This window comes from Petaurus breviceps, unplaced genomic scaffold, assembly GCF_028583685.1.
Source record: "Petaurus breviceps papuanus isolate PSGF00001 unplaced genomic scaffold, PetGlider_PUasm1.0 90762, whole genome shotgun sequence".
Taxonomy (NCBI): Eukaryota; Metazoa; Chordata; class Mammalia; order Diprotodontia; family Petauridae; genus Petaurus; species Petaurus breviceps.
In genome coordinates, this window is record NW_027187339.1 from 96080 (window position 1) to 122441 (window position 26362).

The following is a 26362-nucleotide window of genomic DNA, read 5'->3' on the forward strand; positions in this document are numbered from 1 at the left end:
GTTGTCTTTGGAGGGCCACATGACAGTCCTTCAGATACTCAAAGACAGCAGTTCTGCCACCTCCGTCTTCTCAACAGGCAAGTTTCATCACCAAATTCCTTCAACTGATCCTCGCAAGGCATGAATTTGAGGCCCTTCACCATCTGGGTTGCCCTCCTGTAGACACTGTCCAGTTCTACATCTTTCCAAAACTATGGCATCCAGAACTAAGAATCTCCCAGACTGGTCTTTCCAGAGTTGAGCACAGCAGGGCTGCCACCTCATTCAATAACATGCCTTTTAGATTGTTATTTTCCTTGGCTTACATACCACACTCAGACACACTAAAACCTAGCAATCTTTCTAAAGCCCCGCCTCCCCTCAAATCCAGTCAATCCACAAGCATTTATCAAGTGCTTACCAAGGGCCAAGCACTGAGCTTGCACTTAGGAAGCTGGGTTGTTTTGTTTGGGTTTGGTTTTTTTTTGGGGGGGGGGAGGGGGGCAGGAGTTGTAAGTTCAAGTGCAAGTGTAGAATAGTGGTCATAACCCTGGACTTGGTGTTGAGAATGCTTGGGTTTGAATCTAGCTTAAAGCCCTTACTAACCATATAAAGTTTGGGCAAATGACCTCTCTAAGCCTCAATTTGCTGATCTGTAAAATAGGGTGAACAGCATGTACCTCACAGGATCACTGTAAGGCTCATACATGACAATTTGCAATTTAAGTAAAGAACACATCAACTGTTATCATCCATTTAAAATATCTTATTAGATGGAGCCCAATGAGATGGTCTGTCAAGAACTTTTTGAATCCATAATCATTAAGTACCTAGTACTCACACTGGGAGTACAAATGCAAAAGTGAGACCCAGGTTCTGCCCTGAAAGATCTTGTATTCTCATTGTATTGTCTTTTAGTCAATCAGCTATAATGCCCACCAGGTTTATGTCATACCCATTTGGTGAATGAGCCATCTTTATTCAAGTCAATGATAGGGACAGGCACTAGGCCTGTTTACATTGGTACTCCTGTGGGGGTCAGCTCTATCAATGTGGGCAGCTACCTTGTCTGCAACTTACAGTCTTAGTGAGTTTCCTAAAGCACTTGGAGATTAAGTGACATGCCCAGAGTCACACAGCCAACATATGTGCCAAACACAGGGTTTGAACTGAATCTTCCTGGTTTTCAGGCCAGGAACACAGGACCAAGCACAGATTCTTGGGACACTCCACTACAGGCCTTTCAAGGTGACATCAAACCACTAATAACTACTTTTTGGGTCTAGTCATCCCACTAATTCTAAATACATCCAATGGTATTTATCTTCTACGCTGTATCTTACCATCTTTTCCATAAGAATAGCACAATATCCAATGCTATGATAAAATCTAGGTAAATTCTATCTGTGGTGTTCCCCATCATAAATAATATCTATCACTCATATAGCCTTCAATGTTTTCCAAGGGCTCTACATATATTGTGATTTTAACCACCACAAAAACCCTGGGATATGGGAGCTATCATCATCATCAACATCCCCTTTTACAGATGAGAAAACCGAAGCAAAGTAAGGTCAGGTTCTCACAGCTAGGAAGTGTCTGAAGAAGTTTTCTTGACTCAAGTCCAACACCCTGCCCATAAACAACTGTCCAAAAAAAGGCAATGAGGTAGGTCTGTCATAGCCTGTCGCTGATGCCATACTAGGCAGCAAGATGGTGAAGCCAACTAAGGAACAGACTTGGAATCAGAAAGAACTGAGTTCAAATCTTCTGCTCTCCATGATCTTTCCAAGCAAGGTCCACTGGGGAAAGCACTAGCTCTGGAGTCGGAGGACCTTCGTTCAAAGTCTCTTCCCTCCTCTACATGTGTACTCAGGCAAGTTCCCTGCCCAACCTGGGCCTTGCCTGGAATAGGAGGGGCCTGAAGTCCCTCCTAGCTCTGAACTTAGAGCCAAGGAAAGATCAACTAAGATGAACTCCTTCGTCTGTCAACAAAAGCGTCTGGCACAGCTTTCTCATCATCAGTCCCTGGAATTGTTATTTCTGCTATTCAAGGAAACTACAAGTTTGTCATCATCCCTTACCCCTTTTTCACTTTGTAATTCGCCGCTTGGGTCCAATTCCTTCATATATAGAGTACCCTGACATTAGGGGTCAGTGGTATCCCACTCAGGCTGGCAGAACTACCAAGTACAGAGAATTAGAGCTGGGAGGGCCTTCAGAGGGCATCTAGGTCAAACTCCTTTTCACACAATTGAGAAATGGAGGTTTAGAGGAGATGTGACTGGCCAAAAGATCACACAGGGAGTAAGGAGCCAAGGCAGGATCCCAAATCCACATTGTATTACACTAGATATTTTTAAATAAATATTTTATTGATAGTTTTTGTATTTACACCATGATTTCCTCCCATGTCACTCTCTCTGCCAGCCCTTTAGTCATCCATTATAAAAAAGAATGGATTTTTTAAAGAGAAAGAAAAAAAATCTGCAAAACCTATCAATGTATCAAAGCTTATTTTATATGCATTGTACACCAGACATTTTAATGGAAAATATACTGTTGTATCTCAGATAATGATTCAAGTTTTCAAACAGATAGATGCAAACAATGCTATCAAATATTATATTTAGAGATGAAGTAATATCAATTTGACTAGCAAGCATTTATTGCGTGTCTGTATGTCAGGCACTTGGGATACAAAAGGAAAAAATAAATACTCCACCCTCAAGGAGCTTACAGTATACAAAGGGAAACAAGATGTATACATAGAAGTCAATACAAAATAATACTGGGGGGGGCGGGGAGCAGGGGGCCCCTAACAACTCAGGGCATGAAGAGTATCATAAAAGGTAACATGTTAGCTTCTTTGTAACGGATAGGATGGTAACCAAGTCAGGAAGCCACTTACTTAATATCTCTATTTTCCTCTGAAAACAAGAGGGCTGGGTTTGCCAGCCTCTGAGATCCCTTGACCCTAGGGCTCTGAGGGGTGAAGTGATCGAGGTCAGCATTCCAAGGATGGAATGAGAGACTGAAAGTCACATAAAAGGAATAGCAAGTTAGGCCAGTCTGACCAAAACTTAAGAGTGCAAGGGGAGGAGGATTGTGTAAGCAGTATGAAAAGATAGGCTGGAGTCAGAGTAAAGGGCTTTGAATTACTTTCTCAAAAGGGAGGGAAGGGAATGGAAGGGAAAGGGGAAGAATAAAGACAGAACTTCTAAGTAACTCTACAGTGCATAGAACACTGGGCCTAGCTAGAGTCAAGGAGATCTGAGTTGAAATACAGTCCCAAGTGAGTATTGGCACAATGAAATCACATCTTTAAGAGCTACACTTGTCAGAAGACAGGGGAATGAAGTGTTCAATTCCATGGATGGCATTTTAAGAAGAGCACAAATAAGGAATGCCCAGAAAGGTAACCAGAGTGTAGGGCCCCAAGTTCACACCATAAGGGTATCACCTGAAAGAACTGGAGACATTTAACAGGAAAATGAGAAGACTTCAAGAGAATAGGAAAGCAGTTTCCAAGTATTGAAAGGGCTATAAAGAGGGATTAGTCTTGTTCTGCTTGGGCCCTAGAAGGCAGAACTAAGAGCAATGAATGGGTAAAACTTGTAAAGAGGATAAGGAAAAAAGCTTCCTGATCATTAGAGCTTTCTGAAAGTGGGATGGACTCCCTCAGGAGGGAGCTTGAAGGCCATTTGTTGGGTCTGGCATAGAAAGGAATTCATTTTTATGAATGGTTTGTATTTTTTGGCTCTCAATTCCAACCAGACTCTGAAATTCTGCTATTTGTAAACTTTTTAAGAAAAAAAAAAGCATTTGATCTGGTAGTGGTCAAAGTACAGTCACTGATCTCCAAAGCTTAAGGCATTGTCTGGAACACAGAACAAACAAGACTTCTCCTGTGCCTGCTCCCAACTAACCAGAAGGTTAGGGCAAACAAGATTCGAAAAATTATTATAAATAGACAATCCCCAATCACAAGTTTTCTGCAGGAGAAAGAACTTGCCTCTTATTCTTACCTCTGCACAGAGTAACTTCTATGTCTCTCCAGCAGCACTTAATATATTCCCTTTCCCTTTTACAACTACCTAACTCTCCCAAGAAACTCTCTCTCATCTCAGAAGAATTTTAAACATTTAAAGCCCCAGAAAGGGGCTTTAGGAGAAGATTTTAAAGCCCCAGAAAGGTTAAATTGTTTTTAGTACACATTTAAATATATAATCTACTCATTTGTTAGTTATTAGAAATAATGTCATACAATCGAACATAAAAGTATTAAATGGCTAAATGATAGGAACAAAAATCTCAAGGCTACTTTTTGTGCTATTTAAAGTTAAAATAACTATCAAAAACATATTACAGTGGTAGACAAATAAAAACATTCAATTCTGATCTCATAAGGCATAGATTTCCATGGATTGGAGTTGGGGACCTAGGTTCAAATACTGATTCTGCAATTTATTGCCTGATGTGCCATTTGGCAAGTGACTTCACCTCTCTTGGCTTCAGATGCCTCGTGTGTGAAATGATGGTGTTAAACTAGGTTATTCTGAAAGTCTTTTCTATCTCTAAATCTATGATCCTTTGTATCATACTTAAATATTCCAAAAAAGATTCAAGTCTCCACCCGAGTGTATACTGCACATTTCCAAAAACACAGAGTAGCGAAATAAAAACTGTTCTGTTGGCTGTGCGACAACACAGCCTCTTTGGGAAAAGCTTCTAGAACATAACAGATGAACAGACTTCCTCTCCTGGGATCCTGCCAAAGTGCGAGTCTTGGACTGACTGAGGAGTCTAGAATTTTCTCGGTATTGTTCAAATAGGACTTCTTCAATTATTTGCTTTTAATTTAATAATGTTTATAAAGGAACAATTTTTCCTTCTAATAACAGATATCATAAAAATTTAGTAAAGTGTTTCATTTCAGGAGAAAGTTTATATATTCCAGATACCAGAATACAGTTTATTTACTTTCATCTTTTTTTTTACTCTTAAAATTTTTTATTGATCTTTTGTCTTCATATTATATTCTTTCACAATATATCTCCGGTCACTCCTCTCCACCCCCACACAGCCTGTCCTCATAAAAAATGAAAAATAAGAAAGAAAAAAAATTCAGCCAAACTAACCATCTACTTCCATATCTAGTAATAGTAACAATTTTTCTACATTCATCATGTGCCTACCTCTATGATAAAGGAAAGGTGGCACGTTTTTCTCAATTTTTCAAGGTCTAATTTGGTTATTTTAACCACATAATATTCTGTTCCATTTTACTGGGTTTTTTCCACATACATTATTTTACCTGTATTTATTGTGATCCTGATTCTACTTACTTCACTTTGTATTGGTTCACAAATCTTCCCAAGCTTTTCTGAATTCTTCATATTTGTTGTTTCTTGTGGCATAGTATTCAAATACCAAAATCTGTTTAGTCATCAAGAGGCATTCCCCCTTGTTTCCAAATATTTGCTCCAACAAAAAGTGATGCTATGATTATTTTGGTGTAGATGGGACCTTTCCCATTTTTACCTCTGTGGTGCATACAGCTAGAAGTCATCTCTAGGTTAAAGGCTATGGACATTAAAGTTGTTCTCTCGGTATAAATACAAGCTGCTTTCCAGAATTGTTGTACCAATTCCACCAATAGTCTATCTTTCCACAGTCCCTCTCACATAGACTATTTCTACTTTTTGTCATTTTTGCTAATTTGCTGAATGTAAGGCAAAATCTGAGAGTTTATTTGTATTTCTCTCACATTTGGAGCAAACTTGTGGTCAAAAGTTTGCAATTCTTCTGTTGAAAACTGTTCATATATATGTGTATATGTGTGTGTGTATGTGTACTACCATTTATAATTCACTGGGGAACGGCTCAGTCATATATTTGTAATAATTTCTCATATACAAATTCTAGACCCTTATCATAGATGCATTAGTTCCACACATATTTTTAATATCAGTTCCAAAGATTTTGAAATTGGCAGTTTCCCTCATCCTAGCTACACAGTTTGTGCAAAACTTTTCAATATGACTTAAATGAAACTATTTCTTTTGTAATCTCCTCTATCCCTTTAGTCAAGAGTTCTCCTCTAGTCACAGTTCTGAGATACGCAGTTAGAATTCAATAGTTTATCCTGGGTTTCCATGTCTTCTGTCCTGTCTGATCCATACACAAAACCCTGAACTGTCATTTAGCCTGCAAAAATACCTACAACAAGATTATTTCAAGTGTTCTCTTTCAATATTCTAAATGCTAAGAGATTCTATCACTTGCTAAGTTATTGTTTACTGACCAACCAACCCTATTATCTTTATTCTGTTGCCTGCTTAAAGCACTGATCCAAATCCCAGATGACATTCACTCTCGAGCTGATAGTGGGCAAGGAGCTCATCCCTGAAATGAGGATGAAACTTGTGCAGTGGGGCCCAATGGTCAAAGTGCCAGATGTGGAGTCAGGAAGACCTGATCTAAGTTCATGTTCTGTGGTTGCCATGTGAAAAGCACTTAACAGCTGGGCCCTAAATTCCTCATTTGTACAATGGACATAACACCACCTGTAGTAAGCACCTACCTCACAGGGTTGAGAGGCTCAAAGGAAGATATAAAATTCTTGACAAACTCTAAAGCACAGCATAAAATTTTATGATAATAATAACGAGCAATATTTTTCTCAAAGGGTTGCAATGATGAAAGGGTTTTCTAAGCCTTAATGCTGCTATATCAGTACAAACTATTAATAGCACCACCACCATCAATCCTTCACTTCCATTTGTCCTCAGTCTCACTCTACTATCCTATGTCAGGTAATCTGTTAAAAAATCTCAGACCCAAACACCCCCAGAAGATCCTTAAGAGCTCTGCCTATAGGGGTAGCAGGTGGTACAGTGAACAGAGAACCAGCCTGAGTTCAAATTTGGCCTCAGATATTTGACACTTAACTAGCTGTATGACCTTGGGCAAGTCACTTAAACCCAACTGCCTTGCCTTCCCCCCTCAAAAAAGAAAAAAAGAGCTCTGGCTGGTTGTGGCAAGGAAACTTTCTCTTCCATATCCCCACTAAACTATTAAAATAAAATTGAAACAAGCTTTTATATTAAGATGGAAAATATGGATGCATCTCTCAAGCCACATCCCAACAGCATGCCTTATTTCAAAAATAACAAACATCAATACTGGAATGAGCAAATAATGACAAAGCAAATACTATCAGAATATTAAAGGTTCAAATGCTGGCTTTAAATAGTAGCAAAGACTCTTGGGAAGTCCAACAGTATTTCCCTTCCTCTCAAGTAAGCTTAGATGGAAGAGGACTACTAATGCAAACACAAAGCTTCCCTGCCACACTTATTCCAGGAAAACCCTGCTCCACATGTTCAGTAGGATCAATAAAGCCTGTACATGGATTTCAAAACAGTTCTACTATACTGTAAATATTTACAACTTGGAATTATCAGGATTCATTGAATTAGTAGTACAAGATATTCACTGAATTACTAGAACACAGAATTTGGTAAATATTGGCCTGTTTTAAAAACAAATTTCTTGCAAGAAAAAAAATTTCAAAAAAAAATTCTAAAGCCCCCCACAGCAATCCCGTCGAACATAGAGTAAATATGAGGTATGATAAACTCTGATGTCAACCTTTTTGTTCCCTCAAAAATCATTTAATGTATTGCAACCTCAATTTTAAATTATAAACTACAGCTTCTAGGTTGTCCTCTCTCAGTCACCCAATGCACCATGAACAGTCACCCTCTAGACAGCTACTTATTAATCTGACCTTCCTCATATCCTCCTCCTTATTCTCAATTGTAAGCTGTCGCAGACTTCTATACTCATCCTTGAATTCTGAGAGCTTCCAACAACCCAAAGGAACATCAATACAAGCATCTATCTGGTTTAACCCATTAAGGTATGTTATTGTAACTTACAATCACATAGCAAATATTTTTAAGTCAAATGTGAAATTAAATACTAATGGAGTTGATGATGTGCTCTTACCTATCCAAGCACCTTGCTTTTTTTCCTTTACTTCAAAAATACAAGGTACACGTCTGAGGCAAAAACAGCTTTTTCTCTACAACAACCAAGGAAGTCCATTTTCCCTGACTTTTAAGGGTCAAATATCTTCTCCCCTAAATGTCAAGCTTCTTGAAAACAGGTTTGCTATTACATTCGTTTTTCTATAAAGTCATTTAATAAAATGTTCACTGAATTAAACACCTAACTATCTGGTTTTTCCCTTCCTTACTGCTTTGGTATCACCAAATAAAGTACCAGAGGAAGAGTCAGAAGACCTAGGTTCAGATCTAAGTTTCTTATTAATTTGGGCTAGTCACCTGTCATCTCTGATCCAAAGATGATATTATCTATAGAAGGATGAATACCTCTACTACCTACCTCACAGGGCTGATATGAAGATCAAATGAAATCATGTACATGAAAGCACTTCATAACCCTAAAATGCTAGAGAAGTAAAAGCAAGAAAGACAGAAGGCAGATGCAACCAGACAATATTTGCAAATGCAGATTAGTCAAGACCCTGAAGAGCCAGGTTTGGGAGTTCCAGCAGTTCCAAGGGGCTGTGTCTCGAAGGCTCTCCAGAAGCTAAATCTTTACCCTTGAAAGTTGCAGTGACTACAACAATGTAAATGGGAAGAAAAATTTAAAATCATGTTGCAAAATTACAAAGAACTAACTTAGCCCCAAGCAAAAGATATGAGATAACACTCCTCCCTCCCTTCCCCAAAACAACTCCCTCAAAGAGGTGAAGGGGAGGCAGTTCTTAGATATGGGACTCTGTGTGTGTATCTCTCCCTATATATGTATCTATATTTACACAAACACACACATATACACATATATATTTGCCAAATTCCCCCCCCCCCACATCCCGATGTAGTGCTGGTTAAGAGGGAGGTTGTTCTATTCATCTTTTTTTCTTAAAAAAAATTTTTTTGTCAAATGAGCTGGGAGAGGGAAGGGGACAGAAGGGAACACTGAGGTTATCTCAAAACAAAAGGTAGCAATAAAAATTTTTGAAATAAAAGAAAAAGTTTCAAGAGGAATGACTCGGTAAGCGCTTCCCACCATCCTCGCCACCCTCACAGAAGAACCCTGACTTTAAACTTACAACTAAAAAGTTATTCCATTTTAACAAAATTGATTGCACACACTCCAGTTTTGTTCTCCTCCTCCCTAGCTCCAAATACAATAAAGTGCTTTTTCAATGTTGTTTTAAAATACAGCAACCTCTTACCATACAAGGTCTAACAAATATTTAGTTTCAACCGACAAAAAGAATTCAAGTGATGTCAACCCATTTAGGAAGGAACTCACATTTGGAATAAGACAGCTGTTTGTACTCAGTGTTTAAAGTCTGTTTTAACTAGGACCAAAAAGGTTAGGTTCCTCTAACCCAGGTAGGATTTCCAAATAAATGTAGAGTGGAGGGGAAATTTGAGAAAGAAGAAATGGATTCTATTTATTCACTACAGTAACAGAAAAATGTGCCAATCCTTTTGTAAGGGTAGGCTACAGCTGCACACCTTACATATAAGATCTTCACACAGCCTTTGTGAGCTTTAACATACTTCAATCTCAGGGAGAAAATGTCATTTGGTTTTCGCATACAGGATAGAGAACCTTAAATTCTAGGCATCTACCCCCAATCCGCAGGTTAAGATTCACTACAATTTTGCCAGCAATTCCTGGTTGTTGGTTTTTTTTTTTTAATAATAACAAAAGTAGATGGGGATGGGGGGAGGAAGTACCTATACATAAAAAAAGATGAGACAAGAACAATTAAAAGTAATATTGTTTCAGGACAATAACTACCAACAAAAAATTTAGGGTAACAACATAGGAAAGAAAATCATACTGTGTAGTATATGCTTTATTTTCAAACAACAAACTTGGAATGAAGAGTTTGCTAAATTTGAAAACACAATTTTGCTTTACTCTGTGCAAATTAGAAAAGGTGACGAAAGATGGGGATTGCCAATGCTGGTGATGGAGAAGGAGGGAGATGGGAACCTTGAGCTAGGCCTTCAAGGCTGGGGAGAATTTAAAAGGGGGTAGGTGAGGGCAATGCAGAGCAGGGGACTAAAAGTTCATTTAGTTTATATTTGTGTGGCACTTGGTTAATTTTAAATGTATTTACATGCGTTATCTATTTATTCTTCACAATGGCTTTCAGGTTGGTAGCCCAAGGAGAATTCCTATCTTACAAGAAAACTGAATATCAGAGAAATTAATAAGTTATACAAGGTCACACGGCACAACCAAGATCCCACATCCACTGATGCCAAATGTAATGTTCTTTCTATGATAGCGTGCTAGCTCTTGGAAAGAGAATTGTCCAGTGAGAAGGCCAGGCTGCAATCTGCAGTGTGGATTTTTCTCTGTTGTATAGTCTGACATGTTCCAATGAATTCACCTCTTGATAATAACAATTTTCCAACAAGCTAAAATAGCCTTCTACATTCAACTAAATCTCTGACCTCATTCCCAGTACTAGGCATATCAAAATGACCACTTATTCAAGATAAGAGGCATGATAGTGTGTGGATACAGTCTTGGACTTAAGAGCCAAGAAGAATTGGGTTTGAATCTCACCTCTGACATTTACTGGCTGTGTGACCATGGGCAAACCACAACTTCTCTGAAGTTCAGGCAACTCTTCAATTTTAAAACGAGTTGTGATGGGTATCCCTGCAGGGAGTTCCCATATAGCAAAGAATGCACCAGCAGTCACTACAGTCCTCCTGTATGGCAACACCACTGGCTCTGGATTCACTTTCCAACTAGTCCAACCTTACACTGTCCTCTCCATTGAATTCTTGCCCCCTTGCCCTAGTTCAGATCATCCCTTTCTTTAAAAAAATATATTTTTCTCCAAACATGTATTATCTCTCTCTCCCACATACCCCCACTGAATAAAAGAAAGAAAACCTTCGTTAAAAATATGTGTATTCTAGCAAAACAAATTCTCATCCTGGTCATGCCAAAAATGTATGTATCATTATGCAATTTAAGTTCATCACCTTTCTGGCAGGAGGTGAACAATGTGTTTCATCTTTACTCCTCTGGTCTTAAGATGGTTTATCATTCATTGCACTGATCAAAGTCCTAAAGTCTTTAAAGTTGTTTTTCTTGACAATGGTGTTGTCATTGTATAAACTGTTCTGGTTCTGTTCATTTCATGCATGTCTTCTTCCCAGTTTCCTCTCAAAATTATTTCTTTATTTCTTATAGTATATTCCACTATATTCATTCACCATAATCTGCCTAGTCATTCCACAATAGTGGTGTGCCCTCTTAGTTTTCACTTTGGTGCTACTTCAAAAAGAAACACTATAAATCTTTTTATACATCCTTTTCTTCTTTCTTTGACCTCTTTGGGGATATAGGCCTAAGAGCGGCATATGTGGGTCACAGGGAATGCAGCTAGGGGGAAGGAGGGAGTTCCAAATTTATTTCCAGAATGGCTAGACAAATTCACAGCTTTGTATTTGTATACAGTGGACCATCAGGGTTGCTTTAGTTTACATTCTTTGATTATTAGTGATTTTAGAGCATTCTCATGTGGTTTTTGATACTTTTGAGTTCTTCCTTTGAAAAACGCTTGTTCATAGCTTCTGATCATTTATCTAGTGGGGAATGGTACTTACATCTTATAAAATTCAATTAGTTCCTTATAGATCTGGAATGTGAAACCTTTTTCAGAGAAATTTGTTACAAAGATCTTTTCAAGTTATCTTTTCTCTTCAAATTTTAGCTGCATTAGTTTTGTTTGTGCAAAAGCTTTTTTAGTTTTATACAATGCAAATCATTCATGTAATCTTCTCCATCCCTTATTTGGTGGTGAAATGTTCCTGCATCCACAGTTAGGAAAGGCAATTTAGCTCTTCCTTTTCCCAAACCTGACCCTGGATTACTCGGCTCTACTTGACTGCTGCTAAATATCACCAGTAAGTGTCAGACAGGCATGCTGACTAGGTCTGCTAAACTGGTCATCTTCTCTGCCTGTCCTGTTGTTGCTTTCCATCTATTTTACTTGTTTTTGTATTTCCTAGTTTCCATTCCAGCTAGGCAATTGGGTCTCTTTTTTTTGGGGGGGGGGAGGACGGAAGGCAGGGCAATTGGGGTTATGTGACTTGCCCAAGGTCACACAGCCAGTAAGTGTGTAAAGTGTCTGAGGCTGCATTTGAACTCAGGTCCTCCTGAGTCCAAGGCTGGTGCTCTATTCACTGCACCACCTAGCTGCCCCAGGCAAATAGGTCTCAAAGTAGATAGAATACTGGGCCCCAACTCAGGAAGACCCGAATTCGAATTCAATCTGAGACACTTCCTAGCTCTATGACCCTAGGCAAGTCATTTAGTGTCTTTCTGCCTCAGTTTCCTCAACTATAAAATGAGGAGAAAAACAGCACGGCCCTCATGGGTTTCTTGTAAGAAGTGTATAAGACAATATTTGAAAAGTTCTTCGCACAGTGCCTGGCACTTAGCAGGCACCCAATAAATGCTTATTCCCTTGCCTCTCTTCACTGTTCCGAATCTTTCCTCAAACTAAATACACAATGTTCTTCTCAGACACTCTACTGAAAACAAAACAAAACCGAGGCCCTTTAATACAAGCTCCCCAGTTTCATGCCCCAGATTTCCTTGCCAAGGCCAATTCTTCTACTTACTTTGAATTACATCCCCTTCTCTTCTCTGGAACTTGACCCTTTACTCATCTCCTCTCTTTCCCTAATTTTCAGTCTCTCCTTATTCCATCAGTTTCTCTCCTATAATCTATAAACATGCCCAGATATCTCCCATCCTTAAAAACCCTCACTTGATTCTATTATGTCCCCAAGCTATGTTGTAACTGCCTTCCTAGAGAAAGGTGTATACTATCCCCCACCAAAATCTCCATCTCTTACAATCTGGCTTTGGACCCCACCACTTGACTAAACTCTCCTTCCGAGTTTGTCAAGTGTTTCTTTATCGATAAATCCAACAACCTTTTCCCCAGTCATCCTTTGGGACCTCTCTGTAGCATGTGATTCTGTTGACCATGTATTCTAGATACTCTCTCCCCCTTGGCTTTTGGTTCTTATCCTACCTGTTTGACTACTCTTTCTCAGGCTCCTTCACAGAATCATTATAGAGGTGTCAGCCCTTTTCTGTGCCTCTATCCTACCACTCTACTGAGTCCTCTTCTCTCTATATATTCTTTGGGTGATCTCACCAGCTCCTATAGACACAACTACCATCCCTATTCAGTTAATTCCGAAATCTACTAATCTAGGAATCATGCTCAGTTCTTCACTCATCTGCTATGTCCAATCTCAAGAGTCAAGTCTTATCAGTTCTACCACTACAAGATGGCATCCCTTCTCGCCACTCACCACCAGTCTAGTTCAAGCCCTTACCACTTCGCACTTGGACTACTGCAATAGAGTAACTCATTTTCTTGCATCTAGCCTCTCCCCTCTCCAATACATACAACTATTCCTACAACACAGGTCTAGCTATGCCACTTCCCAACTCAAGAAGTTCCAATAGCTTCCTACTGACTCTAGGATATACTACAAACTTCTCTGGTATTTTTACAGCCCAGCTCCAGACTATCTTTCCAGATTACATGTGTGTGCCTTATCATGGAGAATTGTTCCATCATACCTACTATGTTCCAGTCAAACTAACCTATGTGTTATTCATCACATATGATACTCCACATCCTATCTCGGTGTTCCCCCCTGCCTAGAAATCTCTCTGCCCACCTCTATCTCCTAAAAAACCCTTCTAGAGTTAGCTCCAAGGTCATATCCTACAAGAGGTTTTTCCCAACTTCTCAAGTGTAAGAACTCTTCTCTACTGAACTTTTATCCATCATTTTCTGTCTCTCATTTCATTCATTCTATCCCTCATTTCATTCAATATCATGACATTTTCTTCCTTCCTTCTCCCTCAAGTAGAAGATAAGCTACTTGAAGGGAGGGAAGGAATAATTTTCATTTCTGTCTTTATATCCCTAGGACTAGGCATAATACCAGGCTCATAGCAAGTGCCTAATAAATGTTTGCTGGATTGAATTTTATATAAAGGAGTCTCACAGGATAGGGAACTGGTAAATGTTAATAACATCCATTTAAAGGAACTGGGGATGTTTAGCCTGAAAAACAGAAAGAAGACTCAGAATGGAAGTTCTTAAGTGGAGTCTGACCAGGTCTATGGATACTGATGGAAATGAAGCTATAGAGTCCAAAGAAGACGTAGGGAGATCATGTTAGCTAGAGGATAGAACTAGAGCAATGGATGGAAGTCCCAGAGAGGCAACTTAAGCTTAAGACAAGGACTATCTTCCTAACCATGGGAGCCATCCAAAAGTGGAACAAGCCACACTTTTATTTACTGGGGTCATACTCACCAGTAGTTTTAAAGCAAAGTCCGGAAGACCAATTTGCTAGGAAATGTATAGCTGGAGTTTTTGTCCATATGTGGGTTGGATTAGCAGGGTCTCTTAGATTTCCTCCAATTCTGAGATTCTGTCCTTTTCTAAAAGTCTGTTCATAATGTGCATCAAGTTCTAGTTAAAATCTAAACAGACCACCATACTGAGCGGCCAGTTGCCCAACTCAGCTTTCAAGAAAGGAAAATTATGTGATACACAGAAATTCCAAAAGAATACTCTAATATTTTCTAAGTATTATATCCCCCAAGGCGTTGTTTTAATAACAGAACCATATTTCCATTCCAATGAATAATTAACTGTTGTTGGGTTGGTGTTTTTTTTGTTGTTGTTGTTTTTAGTAAAATGAGCTTCATTCCACAGAAATCAAATGCTTGAAAGCTAAGTTGGTATCCCTGATTCAAGACTCTCCACACTCCAAACTCCAGTTTCTACTCTGCTACCAAAATTATCTTCTTAAGGAACAGATTGAAACATCTTACCTTCCACCCCACTCCCTCAATAAACTTCAATGTGTCTCTATTACCTCCAGGATCAAATATAAAATCCTCCGTCTGGATTTTAAAGCTCTTTAAAACCTAGCACTTTCCTACCTTTCCAGTCTTCTCACACTTTACTCCCCTCCATCCACTTGACCCAATGACACTGCCCTCCTAGCCGTCCCTCACTTAAGAAAATGTATCTCCTCCTAAGTTCTGTGCATTTTCACTGGCTGTACTCCCTGCTTGGAATGCTCTCCCTCCTCACCTCTGCCACCTTATTACTTCCTTAGTTTCCTTCAAGTCTTAGGTAAAACCCAACCTCCTGCAAGAACCCTTTTTCAACCCCCTTGATGCTAGTATCTTCCCAATGAGATTACCTTCCATCTGTCTACCCTGTATACCAATAGTTGTTTACATGTTGCCTCTGACATCAGAATGCCAGTTCCTGAGAGTAGCAACTGTTTTTGCCTTTCTTTTTAGCCCCAGTGCTTATTAGTACAGTTCCTGGAACATAGTATTTAATAAATGCTTGTATTTGAATAAGCATCTGTAGCATAGGTCACAGGACTGGAATAAAAAACCAGGAATTTAATTTAAGTCTCCTATGATAGGTACTACATAGCATGGTACTGTTGCTGGGTTTTCCTTATCTTTCAATTTTTTAAAATGAAATTTAAAGATTCTTGCTATTACAAATATCTGGGCCAATTTAGCATTCTTATTTCTTCTAGTTCTATAACAGACTAGCCATTGCAATAATCCTTTTACAAAAAAAGTAGATTGTTTTTAATACTCAAGTGTTGGTTTTCAGTACTTCAAGATTCAACTCAGTTCAAGAGGTCAACTGAACAAAGATTGTATAAATCAAGAAGTCTTTATTTCCAATCGCAAGTCTGTCTATAGCAGACATTTGACTTCAGTAATTTATAATGCCTACAGAATACAAAGTACATAGAAGTGCATGCTCTAGCAAAACCCAAATTGATCATATTCTTTCAAAAGTATGCAATCTGCATTTCCAAGGCTGACCAATGTTATTCATCTTAAAATATGAAATTCTTATTTATGAACACATGCCTAAAAAAACAAAGTTCGTAAAAGGCATTAATCTAGACATATAAATTTTTAAAGCTCTTAGTAAAAACTTCCCATATTTCTGAATGATCAAGTATATTGTAAACTAAATGTTTTTTAAAAGCTCATTTTGCCTTCAGAAATTGAAAGCTGGAAAATCCCTCCAAAAAAGTATTAACTACTACCATTCCTGCCTCATGGGAGGTATTTTTAACTAGCTATCTTAATAACACCTATTCCACATTCTCAGCCTATAAGTCTAAATAAAAGAGAAATAAGTGATTTTCTCTTGTGAAGTAAGCAAAAAAGGTTGTTGAAAGAATGTTGCTGCCACGTATTTCCCCTTCCCCCCACTCATTCCTCCTCCAAGAAACTGGGATCTTAAACAGTTAAGTTAAAGCACACGGATCTTTGGCTTCTTACATCAATTCCAAGAGTAGACTCTCTATTTCACAACCCATTCTTTTAAAAAGAGTACAAACTTGTAATGATCACAGTATTCTCAAGTCCAGCCTAAACGTGCTCAAGTGTTTTTTTTTATTGCATTTTGTTACCAGATATCTTTGAAATATGAATTGCTGCCGTCACCTATTCCACAAAAGTGAATTATTCAATTTTTTAGGAGGTATAATACAGGATCTAATATTAATGTACTCCCCTTCCACAGCATTTTTGCTACATTATTCACCCCAGGTACTCTTCCAAACAAAGGTCAAATTTAACTTGATGAAATCTTTCAAATACACACAACACTAAATCCTACCCGAACGCTTTATAAAAAACTTAATGCAAGCCGATTTCACTTCAGAGAAGATGACTAGGAGGGAAGGAAATTAAAAGATGATTTCCTCAGGCTAACTTGTGGCTGTTTCCTCTTCGAGCACGAAGTCCCGAACCCTTGGGCCCAGAACTTAAACTCTACAGCTGAGATTTTCACGGGAGCCCCAGTGCGCAGTAGAGCAGTTCGAGGGTGGACTTTTCGGGGCACTTCTGATGCCTCGTCAAGAGACCCAGGGGAGCCTACCTAGGGCAGGGCTTCCAGTTTTCGGCGGCGGTGGGTGGGGTGGGGGGAGGAAAGTGAGATTCAGAACTTTGAGACAGCCTCGCTCCATCGTCTCATGCTAGCCATCTGCTTGGCAGGCCAAGAAATCCACGCCCAGTTCCCCCCAGCTCCCCCTTCCCAGCCTCCCACCCCCGCCAGAACAGGGGAGACCCGAGGGACCGGGGACAGGTACGAGAGGGGCCTCGGGGAAGGGGGCTGGCAAATTTCACGCCCAGAAAGAACATTCAAGAAGGTGGGTCCAGGTCCCTTAAGAATTCGGGCTGCTCCACTACTCAAGTGGAGGTGGGGGAGTCGTGGGGGAAGGACCAAGCTGGAAGGAGGGGGGCGACTCAGAGCTTTAGCTACGCAGGGGGAGAGGGGAGGAAGAGAAGGAAAAAAGTAAATGATGAGGAGGTGGAGAGAGCAGAAAAGTAGGGATGAGGAAGAAGGAGAGGGAACCCACGCAAGCAGCGAGGGTTCCAGGAGAGCGCAGACCCCTGGGCGGCTGTGGATGGAGGCGCAGCAGGGGATGAGATGGTAAACAGGGGAGACCCCCCCCCCACCTCCTCCAACTTGCACATCCCACCCCCCAGCCCAGTTTGAGTCGGAGAGGAGAGGGGGCACCGGGCTGCCGCAAGGCCCTGAGGACTGCTGACAGCGAGGCGCCTCTCACCTGGGTAGGCAGTGGGGTAGAAGCCGTCCGCCCGCCCCCACCTCTGGCTCACACCCCGCTTTGCCCGTAAACTAGAGGACTCTCCCCTCCAGCTGGCAGCGGCGCGACTGAGCGATAGAGGGAGCCCGTAAGTCCTTTTATAGCCTCCGGCGGCGCGCGAGCCCGCCCCGCCCCTTCACCGCGAGGGCGGGGACGGGAGCTCGCACTCCAGCTCCCAAGCTGGACCCGCTCTACGTGAGCTAGATCACACCAGCAACTTGGTGCGCAGGCGCCTTGGTCAGCTGGCCCACCCCAGACAGCGGGCAGGGGAGAGTGGGAGGAGACTCTGAGGCTCTTTAGGAGGGAGGCGGGGCTGGAGCCCAAGTGGGATGCAAGTGCGCGTGCGCAAGGTTTTCCGCCGCTATCCTGTGGGTTAGGCTGGATTCACACACGGGCTCGCCCACATCCCCGCCTTTAATTCTAATTTAAGCACCCGAGGTTTTCCTTAGTGGAAGGTCCGCTGACCGCCCCGGGCCACGCCTGTGGGTGCCCGGTGCAGAAGGGAAAGGGAAGAAAAAAGCTGGAGAGAAAGGATGCTAGGGAGGGGGGGGAGGGGAAGAGGAAGAGAGTCAGGATTGTGCGGGGGCGCTGAATGCCCCCGGACCCCAGTGTTTGGGGTTCACTCTGCCCGGCGCAGCCCCTCAAGTCAGTCACCTCCGAATGTGCTGTGTCTGTGAGACCTTGGCAGAGGCACTTACCCCTGCCTGCCTCAGTTTCCCCAACTGCAAAATGGGGGCAATAATAGCGCCACCCTCACCAGGATTGTTGTGAGGATCATACGAGCTAATAATTGTAAAGCACTTTAGAGCAGTGCCTGGCACTGGTGAGGGCTATGTAAATGTTTTAGCTGTTATCATCAGGTAACTTTTTTCATCCCCTCCCTAGTTGTGAGACCCTGGGCAAGTCACTTAACCTCTGCCTTCCTCAGTTTGCCGATCTATAAAACGGGACAGCTAGGTGCTGCAGTGGATAGATTGCTGAGTTTGGAGTCATCTTCCTAAATTCAAATCTGGACTCAAATACTACTTGTGTGACCCTGGGCAAGTCACTTAACCCTGTTTGCTTCAGTTTCCTCATCTGTCAAATGAGCTGGAGAAGGAAATGGCAAACCACTGCAGTATCCCTGCCAAGAAAACCCCAAGTGGGGTCAAAAAGTCTGACAAGGCTACCAAGAACACAACAACAAAATGGGCATAATAATAGTTCCCACCTTCCAGAGTTATTTTGAAGATCAAATAAGACAATATTTGTAATGGGCTTAGCCCATAGTAGGTGCTCAATAAAAATGTGCATTCCCTTCTGTGGGGGGTTATTGTAGCATTGCAAAAAGTTGTTTGCATAGGAATGTCTACAGGCTTAGGAAACTTGAGTGATTTGCCAAAGGACAAATAGTAAGTGTCAGAGGGTAGATTTTAATCCAGCACCTCTGACTATAGAAGTAAGGCTTTTTCCATTATCCCACAAATCAGTAGGTTTTTGGAGGACTTGGGAAAAGGAAAAAAAGCTGAGGATTTTAATCTTGCTTCTTTATATAATCATGAGACCTTGGACAAGTCACTTTACTTTAGTCCTCAGTCTTGTCACTGTGCATAGAGAGGATTGGACTAGATAACATCTAAGATTCCCCTCCCCCTTTCCAGCTGGTGAGGTGCCACTTTCTATAGAAAATCTTCCGGGACTACCCCTCCCACTCTTGTTAGAAACCACTCCCTTCTCAGATTACCTTGATTTTACTTATCAATCAATCTTGTTAATAATTGTCTGTGTAAATGCTGTTCTCCCTCCTCCCCCAGTCAAATACAAGGGCCTGGAGGTTGTCCTCAAGGACAGTTTCATTTTTGGTTCTGCATTCTTAGTTCCTAGCCTTGTATATGCATACTGTATGTAGAGTTGTAGCCTCAGTAAATGAGTCATTCTCTTCAATATCCATCTGGATTCAGCTGCCAGCACTGGGGATTGTTTTATGGAAAAGTCCACCTGCCATGGTTCAACTGAATTACATTCCATTCATTTATGGCTATTGTTTACATGACAGGAAGCAAATATACCTGAATAGATTCCAAGAGGCAGGAAGGAAACAACATTGTAGGAAATGAACTGCCACTTACTGAATGGATCCTTTATCTCAGTGGTTGGTATCTCCCACCATCACTGCCAATCACAAGCCCTTTACATACTCACCTTTAGTCGATACGGCATCTTCCAGTGACCAGCCTTTTGGGGGTGATGGTCTCCAGTCTTGGAATAGTGCTGGGACAAGAAACCAGTCTGTGTTTCAAAACCTTTAGGTTTTGGTGGTGTTCATCCTTAGTTGTCTAAGAGGACTGATGACATCATGGAGATGATGCCTTGACTTGAGAGTGAATGGGATTTAAGTGAGCAGAATTGTACAAAATCATCAGCCTCACTTTCTCTTCCAGAGTCATAGAAGTCCAGTGGCAGGACAAAAGTCAAGATGATTGGCGATGTCCTGAGATGCACCAAATGACCTTGGCATCTTGGATGACTAAGATCTAAGCCCTCCACAGCAGCACCTACTTTCTGGGACCAAAATGTTCTCATCCACCCATTCTGCCAGAGGGAACCTAAAATCTTGTGTCTTTCAGCAAATTCAATTGGATGCAAGAGCAGTGCAGAATATAGTCCACACTTGGATGCAAACATAATGGGAGAGTAGGTGTCCCATATCCCAGTGGGAATATGGTTAGTGGGAAAGCCAGTCACTGCATGGTAACTGGGCAGCGGTCAGTGTAGGAAGGAAATATACCACCCATTCTAAAGGGATCTGAGGTTGAGGAGACCATACCAGTGCCCTGGGACAAAATCTTGCTTGTCCAGATGCTAGTTACAGTTTTGACCCAGATGGCACTTTCAAGCCACAATGAATAACCAAAGAAGGACTATAGAACAAAATAACAAGTGAACTTAATGTAATTATGGTGAGAAGCTTTCAAGAATATTTTTTAAAAGATTTTGAAAGTAACTTGCCTGTACTGGTACCCATGTAATGTTAAAATACTTAGTTTTCCAACAAACCAATAAAATATCTTCAGTGGAAGATATATGAGATGACACAGGCAAGAACCACACAGAATGAAAAGGGTAATAATGAATCTGCACTGTTGGGCAGAGGGCCTAATAAAGTCCAAATAAATTGATTTAAGAGGTAGTGAATTATTGATGTATGGGAAACAATACATATCTAAAGATAGATAAATAATAGCCCTTTTTTTCTTCCCACATCAGTCTTTTTTAGTATGTTTCTTCATTTCTATCTCTTATTCCTTGAATATATAAAAATGCTATGTATTGGCCATACAAATCTCCAATCAATGTTGTCAGGAAATATGAAGGTTATTCCGAGAAATCTTCAGCAACTATCCATCCAAGTATGGGATATGCTTAAAAATATACCACTCTAATAAAAACCATCAGCTGCATTTCAGAAAAATGATCGTATTTGTAAATAAAGAACACCCAATTTGGGTGTTTGAAGCAAGCCTAGTCAGGCCAGGCATTCTTCCACCCAAATCAGCTTTCCAAGGGCACAGACAGCCAAGTGAAAATGCCAGAAACACAAGCTTTATTTGGTTAAGAGAGTTGAAGAAATCCCTAGTGTGTTCAGTTGAATAATTATGGTGTGTTCTGTATGGAGAATAGTGTATTTTGCCTTCCTGTCTCTTGGCTCAAAGTCAGGGCAAAAATGCTGACTGAGGAATCAAACACTTAGGCTTTTCCCGGCCCCTCTGATAACTAGGTGTGACAATGAGGAAATAATTTAAGCTCTCTCTGCCTAAGTTTCTTCAGCTGTCAAAAAACATTAATAATACCTGTTTTGCTCACCTCATTAAATTGTGAGGATAAACTGAAATAATATCACAACGAACAGCCAGACTTGCAGTCAGGAGTAACCAGAATTGTAACCTCAGCAAAACAATGTGGGCTTTGCCCCAGGGTGTTACAACAGAGAAAGTGTTGACATGTACCCCGATAGGTAAAACAGCTGATATTAACGAGAATAATTAGTGAAAATACAAAACTTTTAGGTGGCATCTTGGGGTCTTCCGCCCTTCAAGTTCAAAAAATCAGATTTTGGGGTATCTTTAGTGCTGCTTGCCCAAGGTGCTTTTTTTAGGTGCTTGTCCCAGACATCAGCATTGCTAGTGTAGACCTAGGTTCGAATCCCTCCTCAGACACTTACCTAGCGGAATGATCATGAGCAAGTAAGTCACTTAAATCTTTAAAACCTCTTTTGTCATTTATGAAATTGAGATTTTATAAAAGTGGAGTTGGGAGAGGAAAGTATTTTGCTAACTTTAAAATGCAGAAATGCAAGTGATTAACACATAAAATGCTCTGGAAACCATGAAGTACTATTATTCTTTGTCTCTAGAAAAGAACTAAGTCCGATATGAACGCCCCAAAATGAGACATTTGTAAAATGCAAGACACATTAGAACATGAGCTCCTTTAGGACAGGAACTGTTTTGGCCCCTTTTTGTATCCCCCCAGTTAGCACAATGCCTGACTTACAGTTGGACTGCTAGGCACTGAAAATAAAGAGACAAAAACAAGAGTCTTGTCCCGAAGGAATTTTTATTCATTTGGGAATGAGGTGTATACAAAGGTGAACAAAAAGAAATAGAAAGTGATTTCAGGAGGGGGAGACCCCTAACTATTAGAAGAAAGGAAATCGGGAAAGGTTTTGCATTCCTGAAAAACAACTGAATTCAAGAAAAATGTGGAAGAAGGCTTTGTGAAGATTGGCCACCGTTCCATGTGAAGAAGTCAGCCTTGCTGTTAGCATTTGTTCCCATGAGACAAAATCCTTTTGTAGGAAAAGCTTGGTGGCACAGTGAATACAGCACCAGCCCTGGAGTCAGGAGGACCTGAGTTCAAATTTGACCTCAGACACTTGATACCCTTACTAGCTGTGTAAATTTGGGCAAGTAGCTTAACCCCAATTGGCCTGCCTTCCCCCCCTCTGAAAAAACAAAAACAAAAACAAAAAAAAACCAAAGTCCTTTTGCAGACTGCTTCTTACAGGGGACTAAGTAGCTCATTGTTCAACTTCATCAATCCATTTCCAGAGGAAGGTGTAGTCTGGGCACATGGAGTTGATAATGGATAATTTCCTATTTTTGTGTATTATTTGGTAGAGCAAGCCAACTTTTGTTCCAGCAATCCTTTTGTATCCTCTCTGGTCCAGGTTAGTGAGTTTTGGACCTACCTGTATCATGACTTTGTGGAGCAATCTGTAAAATGAGGGTGGGTGGTAATACTAACTTCAGTTTGTAACTTTTTTTTTTGCTTTTTTTTGGAGGGGGGAAGGCAGGGCAATTGGGGTTAAGTGACTTGCCCAAGGTCACACAGCTAGTAAGTGTTAAGTGTCTGAGGTCATATTTTGAACTCAGGTCCTCCTGACACCAGGACCAGTGCTATATTCACTGCAACACCTAGCCACCCCAGTTTGTTATTTTAGAGAGGGGAAAAAAGCTGTGATGTTTACCTGCCTAGCCTGTGTTGGTGAGTAGTAATACCATTTTAGAAGAGCCTAAAAAGAGATGAAACTCACATCAAACAATAATTGATTGCTCCTTCCTTGGTTGCTACCATTGATCTGTTAAACTTAATAATAATAGCTAGCATTTATATAGTGCCTTAGGGTTTACAAAGTGTTTTACAAAGGCTATCACGTATGATCCTCACAACAAGCCTGGGAGGAAGGTGCTATTTTACAGATGAGGAAACTGAAGCAAGATGAAGTCAAGTGACTTGTCTAGGGTCACCCAGCGAGTATCTAAGACTAGATATGAACTCAGGTCTTCCCAACTCCAGGTCCAGCACTCTATGTACTGTACCACTTGGCTGTTTTACTTATTCCTAAATTATCCTTATCTGTGTATATGTCATATCCCCTCCCCCCTAAAAAATTTAAGCTCCTAGAGGGCAAGTTTTTTGGCTTTATATTAAGCTGCTAGGTGACAAAGTAGATAGATTCAAGAAGACCCAAGTTCAAATCCAGCCTCAGACACTAGCTGTGTGACCCCAGTGTCTGCCTCAGTTTCTTTAACTGTTAAGTAGAGATGATAAAAGCACCTATCTCACAGGATTATCATAAAGACCAAATGAGCTAATAATTGTAAAGCATTTAGTGTAGTGCATGGCACATAAGAAGCACTATATAAATGTTAGCTATTATAATTAATAATAATAAATACTTATTCCCTTCCCTTTGTGTCCCTACTGCCTAGAACATTTATATATATATATATATATATATGTGTGTGTGTGTGTGTGTGTATGTGTGTGTGTGTGTGTGTGCTGCAGTAGGGAGTTAATAAATTCTTACCGAAGGTCAATAATGTATATATTCTTGACAACTGTGTAGAATGTGTCCCATCCATACCTTCAGTCAATCACCCAATTATCAAGTTTTTGGTAAGCTCTTCTGTGCCAGTTACTTCTCATCCTGTATGACTGTTGTCCACCATCTTATCAATCCTCCCCAGAGGGTCCATCCAATGGACCTTACTCTTCAGACCGTGCCCTCTATAATCTGGACATTGCGTTGGTCATGGTGGAGCATACAGGCTGTCCCCTGTGTTGTCACTTGTTCTCTTTGATGATATCTTTTATGCCATATCAGGTGTGTGATTCTTCATTGATTGGAAGTCCTGAAGTCTGTGTCTATCCATCTTCTCTCCATTGCCCTTTTGGTGACCCCCACAAATGAATATTTTCAAGGACTGTAGTATTCCATGATTCATGTTTTCTAAGAAAAAGTATCACTGGAAGAATACTGGTTTATAAAATATGGCCCTTTGCTTCAGGAAAAAGCTTGGGGTCATTAAAAGCATTTCACAATTTCCCAGATGCAATCCAGTTAACTCCCCGCCTTTTTTTAATTCTAGTCCAAGTTCATTGTTCATTTGCAGTGTCTGTCCAAAAAATGTGTACTGAGGTATTATCTCTAAGGATTATCCATCCAACCACTTATCACAGTCTAGATAATAGGCTTCATAAACAGTATTAATTATTAAAGCATACTTGTTTGTATAGAGGAATGTGCTATATCTTTTCATATAATGTGTACTCCAGGCAGGGCAGGCAAATTACTTCCAAAATCTTTTTTTTTTTAATGACTTAAAAAGGTCTAGAGCAGGGGTGGGGAACCTGCAGCCTGGAGGCCATATGTGACCCTTTAGGTCCTCAAGTGCAGTCCTTTGACTGAATCTAAACTTCACAAAACAAAGGGCTGCACTTGAGTACCTAGAGGGCCACATGAGGCCTTGAAGCCACAGGTTCCCCCCCCCCTTTTAGTCTAGTGGATGGCACGATAATTGAGTTCACTTGTTATTCTCTCCTAAAATCTTTTGATGCCCCATTGTGATACAAAAGTGACATCTGGATCAGAGCTGTAACTGGGACCTGGGCAGCCAGGACTTTGTCCTAGGGCACTGACAGAATCTCCCTACAAGTGCAATGGTGAGGAAATTCCCAACTAGTCCCAAGCGCTACTGTCATTGGGCTCGTGTGCCTCATCCCACTGGAAAAGCCACAATTTTTTCTTAACCTGCAGGTCATTTACAAATCACCTGGCCTCCTCAAGTATTAGTAAGTACTTTGTTGTTGTTGTTTGACCTTGGTTCTCAAAGAGGGCCATGACATCAGGAAGGTGATGCCATGTCATGCAAGTGAATTGGATTTAAGTGAGGAAGAGCTATACAAAGTCACCACCTCTTTCCTTTGGAGCCATCCAGGTCCAGTGGCAAAATATAGATCAGGATGACTGGAAATGGCTCTGGATGCAGTGGGAGACCCTGGCTTTTTAAGCTAAGGTCTTTCCCTGGTCTCAGTTTATCTGAGCAATGCCCATTCAGTGACTAAGGCTAGGTAAGAAATGAGGCAAAGAATGCCCTTTTTTATATAGTAAAAAAAAATCATGGGGCAGCTAGGTGGTGCAGTGAATAAATAGAGCACCAGCCTTGGAGTCAGGAGGACCTGAGTTCAAATCCAGACTCAGACACTTGACACATTTACTAGCTGTGTGACCTTGAGCAAGTCACTTAATCCCAACTGCTTTACCTTCTCCCCTCAAAAAAAAAAATCAATCTGGGAGGGGAAGATCCTAAGGGAGAGACAATTGCTATTTATACTCACTCAGAGAAATCAGAGCCCAAACAATGACCAAATGAGGTTTGGGCTGGGACCTATTATTGGCCAATCAGTGAGAGCCGTAGTGATTTGGGTTTAAGGCATGGTCCTTAAGAAAGAAATCTACAGGTGGCTAGGTAGCTCAGTGAATAAAGCATGAGCCCTGGAGTCAGGAGGACCTGACACTCAACAGACCAGCCTCAGACACTTAACACTTACTAGCTGTGTAACCTTGGGCAAGTCACTTAGCCCCAATTACCTATCTTCCCCCTTCCAAAAAGGAAAAAAAAAAGAAATCTAGCCCACGAACCCCAAGATATCTTGCAAGCTTTTAGCAATCAAAATTTATGTTCCTTGGGGCAGGGCATCCACAGGTATATGATTCCTTCTGTGGACAGAGGGAGAGGAAGGAAGGAAGGAAGGAAGGAAGGAAGGAAGGA

The 26362-nt window shown here is 40.8% G+C and overlaps 1 protein-coding gene across 3 annotated transcripts in view; it reads right to left on the reverse strand.

Annotated features, from left to right (window-relative positions):
* Positions 1-17866, reverse strand: part of P4HA1 (prolyl 4-hydroxylase subunit alpha 1) — a 69277-nt gene extending 51411 nt beyond the window's left edge. For 2 of the 3 annotated variants that reach the window (XM_069068202.1, XM_069068203.1), the window contains exon 1: positions 17036-17060. The gene's annotated coding sequence lies outside the window, so the exon portion shown is untranslated. Of the gene's footprint in view, positions 1-17035; positions 17061-17726 lie in introns of those variants that run through there. The other variant, XM_069068204.1, reaches the window with a different exon arrangement.
* Between the last annotated feature and the right edge of the window lie 8496 nt (positions 17867-26362).